General features: G+C 43.2%; 1 protein-coding gene and 1 long non-coding RNA gene across 3 annotated transcripts in view; both read right to left on the bottom strand.

Annotated features, from left to right (window-relative positions):
* The window catches only part of KCND2 (potassium voltage-gated channel subfamily D member 2), a 310155-nt gene that overhangs the window by 183152 nt on the left and 106209 nt on the right, over nt 1-20794 (bottom strand). The gene's annotated exons all lie outside the window — the stretch shown is intronic.
* LOC141924674 (uncharacterized) overlaps nt 1-20794 on the bottom strand; it is a 99392-nt gene that overhangs the window by 596 nt on the left and 78002 nt on the right. Inside the window, exon 2 of the long non-coding RNA XR_012623639.1 lies at nt 1741-1826. This is a non-coding gene — a long non-coding RNA (uncharacterized LOC141924674). The remainder of the gene's footprint in view (nt 1-1740; nt 1827-20794) is intronic.

The raw sequence follows: 20794 nt of genomic DNA, 5'->3' as shown, positions 1-20794 counted from the left end.
AACAATTCATTACCCTATTGTATGCATACCTGTTCTTCTACTGTGCTAGAATTGGTTATTATTTTGGAAATGGAGAGTATGAAACATAAATTAATGGTTGCACCTTCCAAGTTCTTTGGAACACACCACTCTAAGGAGACCTGACCTAAGATGAGCATACGAATTGTCATAATGGGTCAGATCAAAGGTCCACTTAGCCCATTAGCCTGTCTCTGAGAGCTGCCAAGAGTAGAGACTTAAGTAAAAGAACAGATACACAGTAAGAATAGCTTATGAATAGTGTTCTTCCTTCTGGTGTACCTTTCAGTTTCCAGCAATAAGTACTAAAGACCTGAGTCACAAATTGCATCTAAATCATTAATACCCAACATAAGACATATTCTCCATTAATTTAATTATTGTTTCAACTTATGTATATGACCAATCTCCTAATCACACAATTTAAATTACATACTGGATGAAAGCAGCACTTTCCTTTGATCAACTTAGAACTGTTGCCTGATATTTTAATTTGGATGTTCCCTAATTTCTCTGTTGCAAGAAACTTAGATAAGTCTTTCTGCTTTGCCTTCTTGCCTTTCATAAATTTAAAGAAAACTATTGTGTCTCTTTTTCAAGATGAAGAACCACAATCTATTCTGTCTGCCCATTCAAAACCTGTTCCTTATCTCTGATAATACTTGTTGACATCCCTGGTAGTTTTTCTTTGTACTGCCCTGTTTATGGCAGGTCTCAGAACTTCTCTGACTTTTCTGTGTCCAGCTCAAACTGTCAGACTAAGCTAAGGATATCTTTTATGAAATGTACTAATGATTTCAAGTGAAATCATATGTTAATTTTTATGTGAAAATCTTTCAGAGATATACAGGTGTGTGCAGTATTCAAGAAAAAGATGCACTATACGTATGTATGATGTTATGTATTCTCAAATTCTACCTAAATACATGGCATTTATTATGACACTTTGGTTTTGGTGACTTCCAATCACTGAGTTATATTTTTAGAAATTTATTCATAATGACTTTTCTGAGTTGCAAAAGTTAATTTAGAGCATATCACTGTATAACTGTGGCTAGATGTTTGGTGACAGCTCTGTTTATATCACTTTGCACCTATCATTATTTCACTGAATCTTTGTTTTTATTGTCCTGTTAAAATCAAACACCAAGAGGTGGATATAATTATTATTATTCATATTGAGATAGCTTTTTGTGCACATTTTCATTTAAAAAATTAAGAAAGCAAAACATTTCTGTTTTTCTGTCCAAAGATTTGCCTCCTCCTAATACTGTGTACAACTTAAATGGATGTTTTCAGACACTGCTGTAATATGCTTTCTACAAAAATGCATATTCAGTATTAAAAACTGAATTTCCTGGAGCTTAAAGCCACACCAACTGCATGAAAAAAGCAAGAGTAGTAGCTATTTAAATTTTCCTAATATTCATAACCTAACATATTTAATAGCCATTTATACTTCTGATAATCAAATAATTTTCTCCAATTGTATTAAGGATGACCAATTTTATCTCAATGTATTTCCTATGTTCTGATATCTAAATGTTGCATGAGTATGACAGGGATTGTCATAAATTGTGACTCAGACACCACATCTCTGAAAGGATAAAGTGGGCTTAATAAAATTGCTACTTATTTTTTCTTGTAAGTTTTATTTTATCTTTCAGCTCCTGCTTGCCCTTGACAAAGATCTCCCTTGCACAAAGGTGCCTATGCACTTACCAAAGAAGGGAATCGATCTGGATGTTCAATGACTCTTGCTATCAAGATCTCTTTCACTTCAGCTTGACAGCAAATACCTAAAGGAACTGGAGTGTTCATGATTTTTCCACAGTCATTTGTTTAGTGACAACTAAACATGAATAAACAAGAGGAGTTTGAGACAGGGTAGTGATCTTATTGGCATCATGGAGACGTGGTGGGATGGGTCCTGTGACTGGAGTGTTGGAATGGAAGGATACAGGCTCTGTAGGAAGGACAGGCAGAGGAGATGAGGAGGGGGTGTTGCCCTCTATGCCAATGACCAGCTGGAGTGCATGGAGCTCTGCTTGGGGATGGATGAGGAGCTGACTGAGAGTTTATGGGTCAGGATTAAAGGGAGGGCAGGGACAGGTGACATTATAGTGGGGGTCTGCTAAAGGCCACCTGACCAGGAAGACTGAGTGGATGAAGTCCTCTATAGACAGATATAAGCAGCCTCATGTTTACAAGCCCTGGTCTTCATGGGGGACCCGTTATCTGTTGGAGGGACAACACAGCAGGGCATAAGCAATCCAGGAGGTTCCTGGAATGTGTTGATGATAACTTCCTTTTCCCAGTGATAGAGGAGCCAACAACAAGGAGAGGTGTTATGCTGGACCTTGTTCTCACCAACAGGGAGGAGCTGGTGGGGAATGTGAAGCTCAAGGGCAGCCTTGGCTGCAGTGACCATGAAATAGTGGAGTTCAAGATCCCTAGGGCAGTGAGGAGGGCATGCAGCAAGCTCACTACCCTGGAACTCAGGAGAGCAGACTTTGGCCGCTTAAGGGATCTGCTTGGTAGAGTAGCATGAGATAAAGCCCTGGAGAGAAGAGGGGCCCAAGAAAGCTGGTTAATATTCAAGGATCACATCCTCCAAGCATCCAAGTGATGCATCCCATCAAAGAGGAAGTCAGGCAAAAACGCCAGGAGTCCTGCATGGATGAACAAGGAGATCCTGCACAAGCTCAAACACAAATAGGAAGCCAACAGAGTGTGGAAGCCAGGACAGGTAGACTGGGAGGAACACAGAGAAACTCTCTGAGCACGCAGGGATCAGGTTGGGAAGGCCAAAGCCCTGACAGAATGAAATCCATTCAGGGACATCAAGGGCAACAAGAAAAGCTTCTATTGGTACGTCGGTGATAAAAGGAAGATGAGGGAAAATATTGGGCCCTCTCTGGAAGGAAATGGAAGACCTGGTTACCTGGGACATTGAGAAGGCTGAGGTACTCAGTGAGTTCTTTGCCTCAGTTTTCTCCAGCAAGTGCTCCAGTCACACTGCCCAAGATGCAGAATACAAAGGCAGGGACTGGGAGAATGAAGAAGCACCAAGTGTAGAAGATCAGGTTTGAAACCATCTAAGGAACCTGAAGGTGCACAAGTCCACGGGACCTGATGAGATGCATCTGTGGGTCCTGAGGGAACTGGCAGATGAAGTGGCTAAACCACTACCCATCATATCTGAGAAGTCATGGCCGACCAGTGAAGTTCCCACTGACTGGAAAAAGGGAAACATAACCCCCATTTTTAAAAAGGGAAGAAACAAAGACCCAGGGTACTACAGGCCAGTCACTCTCACTTCTGTGCCCAGCAAGATCATGGAGCAGATCCTCCTGGAAAGTACACTAGGGCACACGGAAGACAGGGAGATGATTGGTGACAGCCAGCATGGCTTTACTAAGGGCAAATTATGCCTGGCAAATTCGGTGGCCTTCTATGATGGGGTTACAGTGTTGGTGGATAAGGGAAGAGCAACTGGCATCATCTACCTGGATTTGTGCAAAGCATTTGACACTGTCCCGCACGACATCCTTGTCTCTAAATTGGAGACACATGGATTTGATGGATGGACCACTCGATGGATAAGGAATTGGCTAGATGGTTGCACTCAATGGCTCGATGTCCAAGTGGAAACCAGTGATGAATGGCGTTTCTCAGAGGTTGGTACTGGGACCAGTGCTGTTTAACATCTTTGTTGGTGATGTGAATACTGTGACTGAGTGCACCCTCAGCAAGTTTGCTGATGACATAAAGCTGTGTGGTGCGGTTGACATGCTGGAGGGAAGGAATGTGCCATCCAGAGGGACCTGGACAGACTTGAGAGGTGGGCCTGTGCAAACCTCATGAAGTTCAGCAAAGCCAAGTGCAAGGCCCGGCACATAGGTCGAGGTAATGCCAAGCACAAATACAGACTGGGTGATGGGTGGATTGAGAGAAGCCCTGTGGAGAAGGACTTGGGGGTATTGGTTGATGAAAAACTGAGCATGAGCCAGCAATGTGTGCTTGCAGCCCAGAAAGCCAGCTGTATCCTGGGCTGCATCAAGAGAATTGTGGCCAGCAGGTCGAGGGAGGTGATTGTCCCCCTGTACTCCTCTCTTGTGAGACCCAACTAGACTACTGTGTTCAGCTCTGAGGCTCCCAGCATAAGACATGGACCTGCTCGAGTGGTTCCAGAGGAGGGTCACGAAGACGATCAGGGGGCTGGAGCACCTCCCCTATGAGGACAGGCTGAGAGAGTTGGGGTTGTTCAGCCTGGAGGAGAGAAGGCTCCAGGGAGACCTTATAGTGTCCTTCCAGTACTTAAAGGGGGCCTACAGGAAAGATGGGGATAGACTCTTTATCAGGGAGTGTAGTGATAGGACGAGGCATAATGGCTTTAAACTAAAAGAGGGTAGATCTAGATCAAACATAAGGAAGAAATTCTTTCCTGTGTGGGTGGTGAGACATGAACAGGTTGCCCAGAGAGGTTGTGGATGCCCCCTCCCTGGAAGTGTTCATGGCCAGGTTGGACGGAACTTTGAGCAACCTGGTCTAGTAGAAGGTGTCCCTGCCCATGGCAGGGGGGTTGGAACTGGATGATCTTTAAGGTCCCTTCCAACCCAAACCATTCTACAATTCTATGATCTGTCATCTCCCCATCTATCATAACTGCCTTGCCACCTGACAGAACAGAGAAATGATTTTCTGTACAGTTTCAGATTTCCATATCCCAGGGCCAGTATGGTGAAATGTTAGGATTAACTGCCATCCAAATACAATGCTTTTATTTCAAAACAATCCTTTTCAGCCATCCTGTATAAACACACTCTCTCCTTTTGGCCTTTCCACCCTGAAAAGGCAGTTACAGCAGTTACTTTTACAGAAGTAACTCTGACGCCATAAAGAAGAGTAATATAATGTCCTGTTGTTATTCTAGCTGTTTAAATACTTTTTGAAAGTGTAAGCAGCAGCAACAACAAAAGAGATGAAGTTTATTCCTTTTTTTTTATTTAACAGCTTGCAAATCCAAAAATGTAGTACTGCAGAGTCTGGCTAAGTATGTATCACCTCCAATGATTTCCTGGATGATTGGTTTCCTAATTCCTTTAGATTTCAACACTGAACATCATTCATCTTAACTAAATGTTAAACTGCTTACAAAATATAAAGAGACAACTATAATTACTCCATTTAGTCTAACTTTAACTTTTTACATGAAATAAGGCATGATGTTTATTTGGAGATTATGCTTTCAAAATGTTAAAATTTAGAGAATATTGGGAAGAGTCAGAAGGGAGAAGATGATTTTGGTAGTTTTAGAAATCACTATTTTAAGATAAAATCTAGAATTTTTAGTTGGACATTTTCTTCATTCAGAGTACTGAAAAGCTTTCTACAACACAAGTTTAGAGATTGTTCAAGAAAGGACAGTCACACTGCAAATTTAGGAGGGGCTCTGTTCATAGGAGAGTATATTATTACAACAGGTATTACTAACATTCTTGGACACCGAGTTTGTGCCCTAATTCAAAGGAAAACAGTTTTAACATATATGTTAGTCAAAGGACAAGATTTTAGAACAGAATTTCTTTGTTTGTGAAAGACTCCCTTAAACTGTTCACTAATGGGACGTAAGCCTAGGTTTTAAGTATCCCTTTTAAATACCTCACTGAATCATAGCATGGATGTTTCCAGGAGCCCAAACTCATTTGCTTTATACTGAGCACTTATTCAGTTAATAAAAGTGCTTTTTACTCTTGTATAGACTACCTGATTCCTGAGTGCTCTCTAAGCTTTATAATAGCTTAAGTAAACGATCTGCTCAGGCAGGTGGTTGAACTGAGGGGGGAGATAGAAAGGTTGAGAATGATCAAAGAGTGTGGAAACAAGATTGACTGGTGGAGCCACACTCTGGTGGAGACAAAGGCAGCAGGAAGAGGCTCTACAAGAAATACATGACTCCTTTCCCTCCTCTCACTAGGCAGGAGGGCATGTGGGGGACAGGGGGGAATGGAGTCATGTCCTTCCTCGGAAAGGCAAGCGAAAACCTTCTCAGCCCCCCTCACCTTCCCAGCTGTCATTATACAACAGGTATGAGGCTTTGGAACTAGACGGCCAGCCGAATGAAGATGGAAACGAGGACCCATCTAGTGACTCGTCCACAGCTTGTCCCTCAGTCCCATGTGAGAGACTGAAATGTCATATGACTGTCTCAAAGCTTGCTTGTGTCTGTGAAAACCTCCAAGAGAAGCTGCTGTGGCCTGTGAATTGGTCTGGGAAATGTCTCCCAGAGAAGCGGGAGTGTATTGAAGGATGCATGCCCCACTCCTTTGCAGTTGCAATGTTGGACTCCTTAGACGAGCCTTAAAGGGGCAGACCTGTACTGAGCTGGCCCCATCATGTAGCCATTTGTGGCTCTGTAGTGTACGCCAGACCCCATGCATGCATTGCTAATGAACTGACAAAAGGCAAACGTTCCTGCCCTGAAGCTGGATGCAACAAAACCTGTGGGACCAGAGAAAAAAACCTAAAGGTGGGCAGATATGCTAATCAGTGGATATGATGAACTTTAAGAGGCAGCAGAAAATTTTGCTCAGTGTGCATCCACCATCGAAGCCAGATCCGTGTGCACCCACCACTGCAGAACTGAAGACTGAGAACCAATGGGACGCAGCTGGATCCATGGTGGTGACTATTCTTGCAGCCCTATCCTGCATCCTTGCTTTATTTCTGTCTTTTACTTCCATTCTGTTCTATTGCTACCCCTTCTCACTTTTTTTTTTAATAATAAAAACCTGTTTTAGGTATATGGTATTTGACCTTGTTTGTATCTTAATCTTGCTCTTGGGATCATATCAAAACCTCCCCCGACATTAGATTAGGACACCCCATAACTTGTGACTTCCTCAATTAAGAAGGAAAGGAGGGTAATTGTAGTAGGTGACTCTGTTCTGAGGGATACGATGGGGCCCATATGTCGACCAGACCCATACCATAGGGAGGTCTGCTGCCTCCCTGGGGCTCGGGTTAGAGATATTAAAAAGAAGGCCACTGCTCTGGTGCAGCCCTCTGATTACTACCCTTTGTTGGTTATCCAGGCAGGTAACGATGAGCTGGTAGAGAGAAGTCTAAAGTCACTCAAAAAGGACTTCAAGGCACTGGGGTGGCTAGTTGAAGGCTCGGGAACTCAGGTGGTGTTTTCATCAATCCCTCAAGTGGAAGGGAAAAACACTGATAGAGGGTGGAAAACACATCTGATTAACACGTGGCTCGGAGACTGGTGCCACTGTCGGAATTTTGGGTTCTTTGATCATGGTGAAGTTTATAAGGCACCTGGTCTGCTGGTGACAAATGAGACAGGTGGGATGCAGCTGTCCCAGAGGGGGAAAAGGATTCTGGGGCAGGAGTTAGCAGGGCTTATTGACAGGGCTTTAAACTAGATACGAGGGGGGGAAGGGGTGATAACTGGGCCTGTTAGGAATAAGCTCAAGGGAAGCATGCCAAGGCTTGAAGGATGGTGGACTGGTGAGGGCTCTCCCTCTGCCATTTCATTTGAGAGACGGGATAGATGTTTAGAAATCATGGAGGCATCTGAGAAGGGTCTGGTAGGAAATGGGGCCCACACTCACAAAAAGGTGTTAGATTCACCAGCTCATCTCAAGTGCATCTATACCAATGCACGCAGTATGAGCAACAAACAGGGGGAGCTTGAAGCCATGATGCAGCATGAGAACTGTGACATAGTAGCTATAACAGAAACGTGGTGGGATGCCTCACACGACTGGAGTGCCACAATCGATGGCTACAAGCTCTTCAGGAGGGATAGACAGGGAAGGAGAGGCGGTGGAGTGGCCCTGTATGTTAGAGAATGCTATGAGAGCTCAGAAATCAAGTATAGTGATAATGGGGTTGAGAGTGTTTGGATTAGGTTAAGGGCCAATAAAGCAGATCTTGCTGTGGGAGTCTGCTATAGACCTCCCAGCCAAAGCAGTGAGGTGGATGAAGCTTTCTATAAACAGTTGGGAGAAATCTCACAGTCACTTGCCGTTGTTCTTGTGGGGACTTTAACCTCCTGGGTATCTGCTGGGAATACAACACAGCAGAGGGGGAACAATCCAGGTGGTTCCTGGAATGTGTGGAGGATAACTTCCTCACACAGCTGGTGAGTGAGCCAACCAGGGAAGGTGCCCTCCTGGACCTGCTTCTTGTGAACAGGGAAGAGCTTGTGGGGGAAGTAAAGGCTGGAGGCTGCCTAGGGTGCAGTGATCATGAGATGATTGAGTTTTCGATCCTTGGAGAAAAAAAGGGAGGGGTTAGTAAAACTGCCACCTTAGACTTCCGGAGGGTAAACTTTGACCTGTTCAAAGGACTGATTGACAAAATCCCTTGGGAGGCTGCCCTGAAGGATATGGGAGTCCAGGAAGGCTGGACATACTTCAAGAGAGAAGTCTTAAAGGCACAGGAGCAGGCTGTTCCCGTGTGCCAAAAAACAAGCAGGCAGGGAAGGAGACCGGCCTGGCTAAACAGGGACCTTTGGCTGGATCTCAAGAACAAAAGGAGAATCTATTGCCTTTGGAAGAGGGGGCAGGTCTCACATGAAGACTATAAAGATGTAGTGAAGTTATGCAGGGAGAACATTAGGAGAGCCAAAGCGCAGCTAGAGCTCAACTTGGCTACAGCTGTTAAAGATAATAAAAAATGTTTCTTTAAATTCATTAACAACAAAAGGAGGATTAGGGAAAATCTCCCTCCTTTATTGGATGCAGAGGGAAACATTGTAACTAAGGGTGAGGAAAAGGCTGAGGTGCTCAATGCCTACTTTGCCTCAGTCTTTAGCAGTGGAACTGGCTGTTCACTGGACATCCAGCCTCGTGAGCTAGGAGATGGGGAGGGGAAGCAGATTGAGGTCAGCACAATTAAAGAGGAAGTGGTCAGAGACCTGCTACACCACTTGGATGCACAGAAGTCTGTGGGACTGGATGAGTTAAACCCAAAGGTGCTGAAAGAGTTGGCAGATGTGCTCGTCAAGCTGCTTTCCATGATTTACCTGAAGTCATGGCTAACTGGGGAGGTCCCATTGGACTGGAGGGTGGTAAATGTAACACCCATCCACAAGAAAGGCAGAAAGGAGGATCCAGGAAACTATAGACCTGTCAGTCTGACCTCAGTGCCAGGGAAGGTCATGGAGCAGGTCATCTCGAGTGCCATTAAAAGTAATATAATGGACAACCAGGGGATCAGACCTAGTCAGCATGGGTTTATGAAAGCCAGGTCCTGCCTGACAAACCTGATCTCCTTCTATGACCCGACTATTGGATGAGGGAAAAGCTGTGGATATTGTCTGCCTGGATTTTCGAAAAGCATTTGACACAGTTCCCCATAGAATTCTCATAGAAAAACTGGCTGCCCATGGCCTGGATGTGTGAACGGTCTTCTGGGTCAAGCACTGGCTGGATGGACGGTCCCAGAGAGTGGTGGTCAATGGAGTTAAATCCAGCTGGTGGCTGGTCACAAGTGGTGTTCCTCAGGGCTCGGTGTTGGGACCATTTCTGTTTAATGTCTTTATTGATGATATTGATAAGGACATAGAGTGTATCATCAGTAAATTTGCAGATGACACCAAGTTAAGTGGGAGTGTCGATCTGCATGAAGATAGGGAGGCTCTACAGAGAGACTTGGATAGATTGGATCAGCGGGCCAACGTCAATGGGATGAGCTTCAACAAGGCCAAGTGCCAGGTCCTGCACTTGGACCACAAGAACCCCATGCATCGCTACAGGCTTGGGGAGGTGTGGCTGGAGAGCTGTCTGGAAGAGAAGGATCTGGGGGTTCTAATTGACAAGCAACTGAACATGAGCCAGCAGTGTGCCCGGGTGGCCAAGAAAGCCAACAGCATCCTGGCTTGTATTAGAAATAGTGTGACCAGCAGAAGCAGGGAGGTGATAGTCCCCCTGTACTCTGCACTGGTGAGGCCACACCTGGAGTATTGTGTCCAGTTTTGGGCACCTCAATACGAGAGAGATATCGAGGTGCTGGAGCGAGTGCAGAGGAGGGCAATGAAGCTGGTGAAGGGCCTGGAGAACAAATCCTATGAGGAGCGATTGAAGTAGGTTGGGACTGTTGAGGAAGAGAGGGCTAAGGGGACACCTCATCACTCTCTACAACTACCTGAAAGGACATTGTAGAGAGGTGGGTGCTCGTCTCTTCTCACAGGTGATTAGTGACAGAACAAGAGGGAATGGCTTTGAACTGCAACAGGGGAGGTTTAGACTGGACATTAGGAAAAAATTTTTCACAGAAAGAGTGTTCAGACAGTGGAATAGGCTGCCCAGGGAGGTGGTGGAGTCACCTGGATGTGTTTAAGGGTTGTTTAGATGAGATGTTGGGGGATATGGTGTAGGGGAGAACTTTGTAGAGTAGGGTTGATGGTTGGACTTGATGATCCCAAGGGTCTTTTCCAACCCGAATGATACTATGATTCTATGAATATACATCTCTCTATGGCCCATTCAAATAAGATTCTAGCTTTTAATCACACCCTGAGTGTGGAGCAGCTGAAGATCACGAGACACCAAATGTCAGAGAAAGGTAAGAATTGTCTTTAATGTGTGAGAAGAAAAACGGGATGCTAGGCATTAAAGACAACAATTTACTCAAACTCACCTGGTAATAATATGACACAACTCCTACAGTACAGCTCACTATTCCTTCATTAATTTCTTCCAGTTGGTAGAAGATTGCCACCTCTGCTCCAAGTAGAGATTAACTGAGGGGCCTAAGGTGAGTCTGCAGACAGCCCTCCACTTCCTTCTCCCATTCGTTCTATCCAGTGATGTGCATGCCTTGTCTGTCAAAAGATATAATGAATACATGTCTGCACAGTCCATCCCTAAGAAGAGAGGCATGCCCCATTCTGTTCCTCATCTTTGATTCCAGCTAAGAACATCATAGCCTTCACCAGTTTCTTCTTAATCCCAGTAGGAATGCATTCATCATAGTGACTTTCACCTTTTCCTACCCTTTCGGAGGATGACTCCCATATCTCTACTTCCATCTGTGGATGCCCAGAAACAAGTGTATCTGTGATACAAAGACATCACCTTGTAAACTGCAACTTGAACCAACCTACCTCATGGCAGTTCCAGCCCTACTCTCAGAAAGGTGGAAAAATCCACCCTCCTCTGGTGACAAAAGTAAAACCCTAGTCCTGTTCTTCAAAGCTCAACCAGTGTGATGGATTTAGCAGACTGTAAAACCAGGTCCTATGCCAAAGGGAGGCTTGAGCTGCAACTCTGCAAGCGACAAATCTAGTTACGTTAGCGTTGTATAACCTCAACCAGTTGTCTGGGTGCCAACCGCTTAGTTAAGCCACACTGGCCAATACACTTGCTCACGTGGTCTTCAGCTTTCCTCACCTGATAACTCCCCATTTTAATTCCTCATGTGGAGCAAAATTTAAAATGGCATGTTTCGTTGTTTTTTGTTTGTTCTGGGGAGCCTCCTATTTTGAGTTCATCGGATCATCAGGTTGGATTGAGAGCCTACACAGACTTTTCAGTGCATCATGGATTTCGTCTCGTGCCATGCAGCCTGACATTGCAGTCCATATGGAGGGCTACATAATACGACACAGAACATTTTGGCTGAAATTAGCACACCTGATGGGAATTAACTGTACAGAGTAAATTCAATAGTATCACATGGGTATCGGGCAGGACAGACTTTGACCTAAGAATTTTATGATTTTACATATGAAATGTTGCATTACGTTTTTCAGCTTCCAAACCCAGTTTGAAATCTGATGTGTTAATGTGATACAGAGGTTTGGAGAACAATAGGGGCTGGTTGACTGCACCCTCATCTGGCCAGCCAATTCTATTTCCTCTCTTGTGGATATTGCTGGTTTTATAAGGTGATGTATCATGATAAGAGTGCCAGCTGCATCATTCTACAGCTGTGCTAAATCCTTCTTCACACAATGATGTCCATTATGGTGTCCTGATACTAGTAGGCTGAGTTATGAGCTGGACATGGTGTGTTTGGAGTGCTGAAGTGGTCTGGCAGCCAGCCAGGGACATGCTACAGTAGTGTGTGCTTGGTGGAGTGTAGCAGATGATAGCCTGTCGCTGGAAATTGCAGTTCTCTCATGCTGTGCAGAGTTATGATAGGGTGTGATATGTTGGCAAGTGTTGGCTATGATTTTATGGTAAAATTGAACCGCAGTACGAAGCAGGATGGAATTGCTTAACAGCTTTAGTTTGTCAGGATTTGACTTAAGCTATTTTTTCTAGTAATGAACTAGGTCAGAGTGCTGTGGTTCAGTACTCCAGGAATGTGGTCATTTACTTCTTCAGCTATGAGTCTTAGAAGTGCCTAAGCATTTTTAGTTTACTTTTGCCTGTGTCTTTTGCCAAGAAATAACATGAATTTAGAGCAGATATTCTCATGGGACTGTCTTGTGTATGGTACTTCAGTTCAGGAGAAAGAATATTAGGGTTCACACAATTTCTATCTGTAGGTGTCTTCTGTGGGCTTTCAGCATTTAATACTGACTCCTCACTGGGTTATTGCTGTATGTATGGCCACATCCTAATGATCTAGTTAGTTAGGCTTCACTGATTGCTTCATACAAATGGATTTACTCTCAGTGAAACACAGCTGGCAATTCCTTTGATGAATTCTTTTATGGGCAAAAAATTCTTACATGAATCTTGAGAACTGTGAAGGAGCGAGACCTTGAGACATGATTGTCCAGATTTTCTCGCTCTATTCCTTATTTCAATATTTGCAATAAAAAAAAATTCCTGTCTATATGGAATATTTTCTTGAATTTAGGTGAAGTTTAGGAAGATGTTTGGGTTTTTTTCTGGGTTTGATTGGGGTTTTCTTGTTTGTTTTTTTGTGTCTTTATTTGTTTGATTAAGAAGGATTTGGAGAAAACTACTTGATAGCCAATTATTTTACATTTTAAAGAAGAATCCCTTTAACTGTGGACCCTGTCTGTACTCTGTAATGCAGAAGATGACAAGAAATTGAAATTGAGACAGAACATCTTCTTCCAAATAGGAGAGATTATTTAGTTTTTTAGTGATCAAAGCCAACATTATGTTATTCAATATGTAAATTGTGGACTTGTAGTGGCTAATCTTCACAATAACAAGTGGTCACTAATTTGTCCACCATTTATCTCTTCAGTCTAGCCCACAATAAGCATATTTAACTAGTCTTGCCTAAAGGTGGCAAAAGCATGGGCCATGATACTAAGGTCCATATCTGAAAAGATATGAGAAGAACGTGGTCTTTCAGGTGAAGAACTTTAGATTTTATGTTTTCTATTTGCGAAAGTTTCCAACAGATTTTCTCAAAACACCTGAAAATGAAGGAAACTGCAATTTTTTTTTTTTTTTTAATTGTCCAAATATCTGGCATATGCCCTAGATTTGGAAGACTGTCAAAATACCCACATGCCACTATTACCTCTTCACTTTTTATCTCCTTCAGGCATGAAAAGGTAATTTGCTTTCATCAGCATTCTGACTGATGTCAGTAGAATGTTTAATATAAGAGAAAGATGTAAAACTGGGCATCATTAATATGCTGCTCATATTTCAACTGACATCTCCTCACCAAATTCTAGCACTATAATATATCCTGAAATTTAAAAAAGCTGACAGCAGCTTGAATCTTATGCTTCTTGTGAGAACCTTTAGTGTGAAGAATTGCCCAACACTAATTTCACTCAGAGGGCAAAGAATGAAGCGAACAGTAGGATAACTTTGTCCACTCTCACATGCATGCCTACACTAATTTTAGGACCCAAACTACCAAAAGGACCTGGTGGTTCCATAACAGCATGAACATCAATGTTTAGTTGACATCAAGAAATCATCTATCATTGCTAATGCACTTCAACTGGAACACATTAATCATGTTTAGAGAGTTCAGGTAGATTTCTGTCTGTCCTACCCTTTTTTTTTCCTAATTTTTTCCATAACCTTGAACAGAAATCAAAGAGAAGTGGTTAAAAGTCACAAAATCACAGAATCAGAGAATCATCTAGGTTGGAAAAGACCTTGAAGATCATCTAGTGCAACCATAAACCTAACACTGACTGTTCTCAACCACACCATATCCCTCAGCGCTATGTCAACCCAACTCTTAAACACCTCCAGGGATGGGGACTCCATCACTGCACTAAGAAGCCTGTTCCCATACTTGACAAACCTTTCAGTGAAGAAATTTTTCCTAATATCCAATCTAAACCTTCCCTGGTGCAACTTGAGGCCATTCCCTCTTGTCCTATCACTTGTTACTTGGTTAAAGAGACTCATCCCCAGCTCTCTGCAACCTCCTTTCAGGTAGTTGTAGAGGGCGATGAGGTCTCCCCTCAGCCTCCTCTTCCCCAGACTAAACAATCCCAGTTCCCTCAGCCGCTCCTCGTACGACATGTGCTCCAGACCCTTCACCAGCTTCGTTGCCCTTCTCTGGACACGCTCGAGTAATTCAATGTCCTTTTTGTAGTGAGGGATCCAAAACTGAACACAATAATCGAGGTGCGGCCTCACCAGTGCCGAGTACAGGGGTAAGATCCCTTCCCTGTCCCTGCTGGCCACGCTATTTCTGATATAAGCCAGGATGCCATTGGCCTTCTTGGCCACCTGGGCACACTGCTGGCTCCTGTTCAGCCAGCTGTCAATCAACACCCCCAGGTCCCTCTCTGACTGGCAGCTCTCCAGCCACTCCTCCCCAAGCCTGTAGCGCTGCTGGGGGTTGTTGTGGCCCAAGTGCAGCACCCAGCATTTGGCCTTATTGAAACTCCTACAGTTGGCCTTAGCCCATTGCTCCAGCCTGTCCAGATCTCTCTGCAGAGCCTCCCTACCCTTGAGCCGATCAACACTCCCACCCAACCTGGTGTCATCTGCAGGGTGCACTTGATCCCCTCGTCTAGATCATCAATAAAGCTGTTAAACAGGAGTGGTCGCAAAACCAAGCCCTGGGGGACACCACTTGTGACCGGCCGCCAAGTGGATTTAATTCCATTCACCACAACTCTTTGGGCCCGGCCATCCAACCACTTTTTTACCCAGCGAAGCATGTGCCCATCCAAGCCATGAGCAGCCAGTTTCGCCAGGAGAATGCTGCGGGAAACAGTGTCAAAGGCCTTACTGAAGTCAAGGTAGACAACATCCACAGCCTTTCCCTCATCCAATAAGCAGGTTGTCCTGTTGTAGAAGGAGATCAGGTTTGTCAAGCAGGACCTGCCTTTCTTAAACCCATGCTGAGTGGGCCTGATCATCTGGTTGTCCCGCATATGTTGTGTGATGGTAGAAGTCAGCATGAAAGGTGCCATAAAAAAATAAAAAAAATACTGTTTTTTACAGCAGTTATCTTCCAGACCTCATCTTAGAAGACTTTGACCTCACAAAATAATAATGATTAATGGTATCTAAAACTTCCATATACATCACTTGCTTATACCGTTATTTTATTAATAGAAGTTATTTCTTTTTCTGAGTACTAGACTATATTCAAGGGGATGAAATTTAAATCTGCTTTTTAATCTTATTACTATTAAGGATCATGTTTGTTGTTAAACATTTGAGTTTTAATTTATCTTGTTGTAGTTGATCAAGGTATTTTTATTTTTCTTTCCATTTATATGTGTGTAGATTTCTACTTTTATGACTTTACTGAATGCTGTGATATGGTAACATGTTCTCATCTGTGTTAATAGTTCCATTTCATAATATTTTAGTATCAAGTATTACAGGAACCACCTTGTATGTTGTAATTTCTGTGCACTGTAATTTCTGTGTGAGTGGTGGACATTGTCTACCTGGATTTCTCCAAGGCTTTCAATATGGTTCCCCACAGACTCCTCCTGGAGAAACTGATGCATTATGGTCTAAAGTAGTGGTCTGTGCAGTGGGTGTGGAACTGACTGACCAGTCCCACCCAGAGGGTGGTGGTAAATAACTCTTTTTCAAACTGGCAATCTGTCACAAGTGAGGTCCCCCAGGTATCAATATTGGGCCCAAGGCTGTTTAGTATTTTCATAAGTGATCTGAATGATGCCATCAAGTGTACCCTGATGAGGTTGGCCAATCATACCAAACTGAGTTGGGAAGTGGACTCTTCAGAAGGGAGAGCCACCCTGCAGGAAGACCTGGATAGGCTGGAATAGGATCTTATGGAGTTCAACCATAATGTTGTATGGCTTACAAAGCTAACAAGGACCTTATGAAAGTCTTGCAACTGGGTAAAACATAATCCAGGAGTGCAGCACAGTCTTGGGTCTACCTGAAGAGCACCTCTGTGGAAAGGGACCGTGGGGTCCTGGTGGACAACAAGCTCAATATGAGTGAACAGTGTGCTTCAGAGGCAAAGAAAGCCAACAGGATGTTGGGTTCCATCAACAAGGACATCACCAGCAGAGACAAAAGAGTCATTACCCCAGTCTACTTAGCACTTGTCAGGCCACACCCGGAATACTGTGTTCAGTTTTGGTCACCAGCATGCAAAAAAGATATGGACAGGCTGAAGAGGGTCCAGAGAAGGGGCACAAAGATGATCAAAGGGCTGGGAAGCCTGTCATATGAGGAAAAACTGAGAGAACTGGGTTTGTACAGCCTTGAGAAAAGAAGGCTTAGGGGAGACCTTATCATCATGTTCCACTATTTAAAGAGTGGCTACAAAGAAGGTGGACGCTCCCTTTGTACAAGGAGTTACATGAAAAAGACGAGGAGGAATGAGTACAAGTTACTCCTGGGGAGATTCCGATTGGACACAGGAGGAAAATTTTTCACAGTGAGAACAATCAGCCATTGGAATAATCTCCCCAGGGAAGTGGTGGATTCCCCAACACTGGACACTTTTAAGGTTCGTCTGGAGAGGATGCTGGGCCATCTTGCCTAGACTGTGCTTTTGCCAAGAAAGGTTGGACCAGATGATCCTTCAGGTCCCTTCCAACCTGTTATTCTATGATGCTATGATTGATTCTATGATTTTTGTGCTGTAGTTATCTACTCTGAATTTAGTTGCTAAATTTTGGACTTTACTATATACATACACATTTTAATTTTAGTCATACATTTAAATTTTATACCTTCCAAGACAGTCAAGAGCCCAAACCACCATGAGTACTGCAGCTGGAAGTACTACAATGGTATTCAAAAGCTTATTGAAAACATTTGGCCTCTATTCTGAACATGACACTATGGTCCAAAGATGAATAAAAATGGACTTCTATCTTCCCTTTCATCAATTACACCACAGTGCAGCTTTTGCTTCTTTAAAGTTTTCATGTTAGGACAAAAAAGAGTTTGGACTGTAACTGCAGAAGACCTTGAATTTTCCATGGTTTTGGGGAATTCATCCTACAACTATAGCACAGAATACAAGTACACCACCTTTCCAACAAAAATTTCTGATTGAATGACTGCTAAACAAAAGTCTTAGTTCCTGAATTGATGCCTATCCTCTTGAAATGCTTATTAACTAACACTCAGAGAGCATGACAAAATCACAGCACAAAGCTTTGCTATCAGTCATGTTTAAAAGAAATTAAAATTTCAGTATACCTAATGAGACGAACATTCATTTTTTTGGTAAAAGATGGTTCCCATACTATAGGAAAAAAACCAAATATGGAGTTGGTACATACCATGGAGCAGATTCACAAAGAGTATAAATTATAAAAAGCATATTTATGAAAATGGCACTACGCAGAAATCAGCTATTACAACAGTGTTACGTATTGGTTAAAAAATACTTCTCTTCATGTATGCCACCTAGCTTTATAATACTCTTCTCATCTTTCAAATAGTCACATTCCCAGAGGCTTTTTCAGGAAACTATTATTCTTTCATAATGTATAAATAATTATATACATATATAATATTCTCATATAAAAATAGATTAGCCAAATTACTGGGTTATTGAGTAGAAACTGTAAGACATGAGCAGTTTTCAGGCATGAAAGTATATTTATTGTTAAGAATAGATAATAGTATCAGAGTTACAGTAAAAAGACATGAAAAGTAACACAAGACAATTTTTTAAATATACATTACTATTATTTCCTGGTAGCAGGGTTGGGGTTTTTTTCCTTTTTTTTTTTAAATGAAAACATGAAATTTTAAAGTAAATTCTCCACAGCTTCTGTGTTATGATAACTGCACTCAGTGAGGACTTCTGAGTTTACTGTATTGGAAGAAGTATCATGTTACATATTGTTGCTTGACTAAAAGAGTAAACTAAAAGCTCTAATAACTTTTGCTGTTTCCAGAGACCCAGCAAAATGCAATATATGTGGTTTATGGATTAGCTGGTATTTAATGTAAAAATACACGGGCATCATAAACAACCCCTTCTTCATTTTAATTTGCTTTACCCTATTTGAAATTGTGTGCACAATTCCTATTTAAATACATAGCACAGGATGAAACTGAAAGTGGCCACAAAAATAATGCAGTAGTTCACAATTTCATTCATGCATCACATTGTATCACATCATTCATAGATCAGTCAGCCAATTTTGATCAAAGCATTGGGTTGCTAATGGCTAAGCTTTTTTTGGACAGGAACCCATTGCAGCAACAGTCTGTTTGAGTTTATACATTTTGACTATGTGTTGTGGTTTGAACTCAGCTGGTAGCTAATTGCCACGTGGCCAGTTGTTTACTTCCCCCCATTCACCTCCCCCGTGAAATAGGGGTGGGACAAAAGAAGAAATTCGTAGGTTGAAATAAAAAAAAATTAGTGATATTAACAAAAACAACAGTAACAATAGTAAGTTCAAAATGGGTAAAATGCAGCAGTGGCTTACCAAGATCAGCAACAGGTATGCAGCCCACCCCCCGCAGCAGCGATCCAACTGCACCAGAAAATCCCGCCACACCAACCCAGAAAACAAAAAGGGACATGAGAGAGCATGTGTCCACCTATATATTGAGCATGACATCATATGGTATGGAATACTCCAATGATTGATCCAGGCCCAGCCCTCTAGCTGTGCTCCCTCTCAGCCCAAGGAAAGTTAACTATCCTGGCCGAAACTAGGACAGTGTCCACCCCTTATTCCATACCATTTACATTATGCTCAGGTTCCAAATACATTCTAAGGAATCATCACCCCTTTTCCCAGGTCTCACAGATATCATTCCCTTAGTCTATGGGCCATCCTTCCAAAATATCTACTGAGGTCATTTAGTCTATAACTTTTGCTTCCATCTGTCATGACAGTCTTTAAGGCTGGAGGAATGAGGTGGAGTTGGCTCAGTTGGTGGAGCAGGAGGCTTTGGATGTGGCAGGAGGATGTTTTGAGGCACCAATTTCAATAACAGGGCTATTTGACTGTTCGATTCATTGGCTATTTTCACCTAAGATCAAATCTTGAGGCACGCATCGGACTTCTCTGTCCTTCTGCATTACCCACAAAGTGCACCCAGGTCCTTGGGCAAAAGTAATCCCACGCATGGGTTTACCTTTACCCAGTGCAAGATTAACCCAGATGGTCTTCCACAGAATATTTTTAATGCGCACTATGGGGGCTTTATCCCCATCTACAGTATGTAGGAGGTTTGATTGAGCAGGGCCAGCTTGCTTGGCAGATCCTCTGGTATTGACTAACCAGGTGGCTTTTGCTAAATGCACGTCCCAGTGTTTGAAAGTTCCACCACCTATTGCTCTCAGTGTAGTTTTTAGCAATCCATTGTATAGCTCAGTTTTTCCAGAGGCTGGTGCATGGTAGGGAATGTGGTATATCCACTCAATGCTATGTTCTTTGGCCCAAGCGTCTATGAGGCTGTTTCGGAAATGTGTCCCATTATTTGACTCAATCCTTTCTGGCATGCCATGCTGCCATAAGACTTTCTTCCCAAGGCCTAAAATGGTGTTCCGGGCAGTGACATGGGACACGGCATAAGTTTCCAACCATCCGGTGGCTCCTTCCACCATTGTAAGCACATAGTGATTGCCATGCCAAGTTTGTGGGAACATGATATAATCAATCTGCCCGGCCTCCCTATATTTATATTTTGACCATTGTCCTGCATACCAAATGGGCTTTAACCATTTGGCTTGCTTGATTGTAGCATGTTTCACATTCATGGATTACCTGTGCAATAGCATCCATGGTTAAGTCCACCCCTTGGACATGAGCCCATCTGTATGTTGCATCTCTTCCCTGATGGCCTGAGAAGTCATGGGCCCAGCGAGCCATAAATTGTTCACCCTTATGTTGCCAGTCCAGATCTACTTGAGACACCTTAATCTTGGCAGCTTGATCTGCCTGTTGGTTGTTCTGATGTTCTTCAGTGGCCTGGCTCTTGGGTACATGGAGCATCTACATGGCGTACTTTCACAACCAGATTCTCTACCTGAGCAGCAATATCTTGCCATAATTCAGCAGCCCAGATGGGTTTGCCTCTGCGCTGCCAGTTGCTCTGTTTCCACTGCTGTAACCACCCCCACAGTCAGTATAGAGGTAGAGCACTGCCACTTTTTTCGCTCAGCGATATTCAAGGCCAGCTGGATGGCTTTCACCTCTGCGAACTGACTCGATTCACCTTTTTCTTCAGCAGCTTCAGCAACCTGTCGTGTGGGGCTCCACACAGCTGCTTTCCACCTTCGATGTTTCCCCACAATGCGACAGGACCCATCGGTAAACAGGGCATATCTCTTCTCATTATCTGGTATTTTATTATATGGTGGGGCCTCTTCAGCATGCATTACGTCTTCCTATGGTGCCATTCCAAAATCTTTGCCTTCTGGCCAA

The sequence above is a fragment of the Strix aluco genome, chromosome 5 (assembly GCF_031877795.1).
Source record: "Strix aluco isolate bStrAlu1 chromosome 5, bStrAlu1.hap1, whole genome shotgun sequence".
In the NCBI taxonomy this organism is placed as follows: domain Eukaryota; kingdom Metazoa; phylum Chordata; class Aves; order Strigiformes; family Strigidae; genus Strix; species Strix aluco.
Note: the sequence above shows the minus strand (reverse complement) of the source record. Positions and strands in the feature narration are given on the sequence as shown.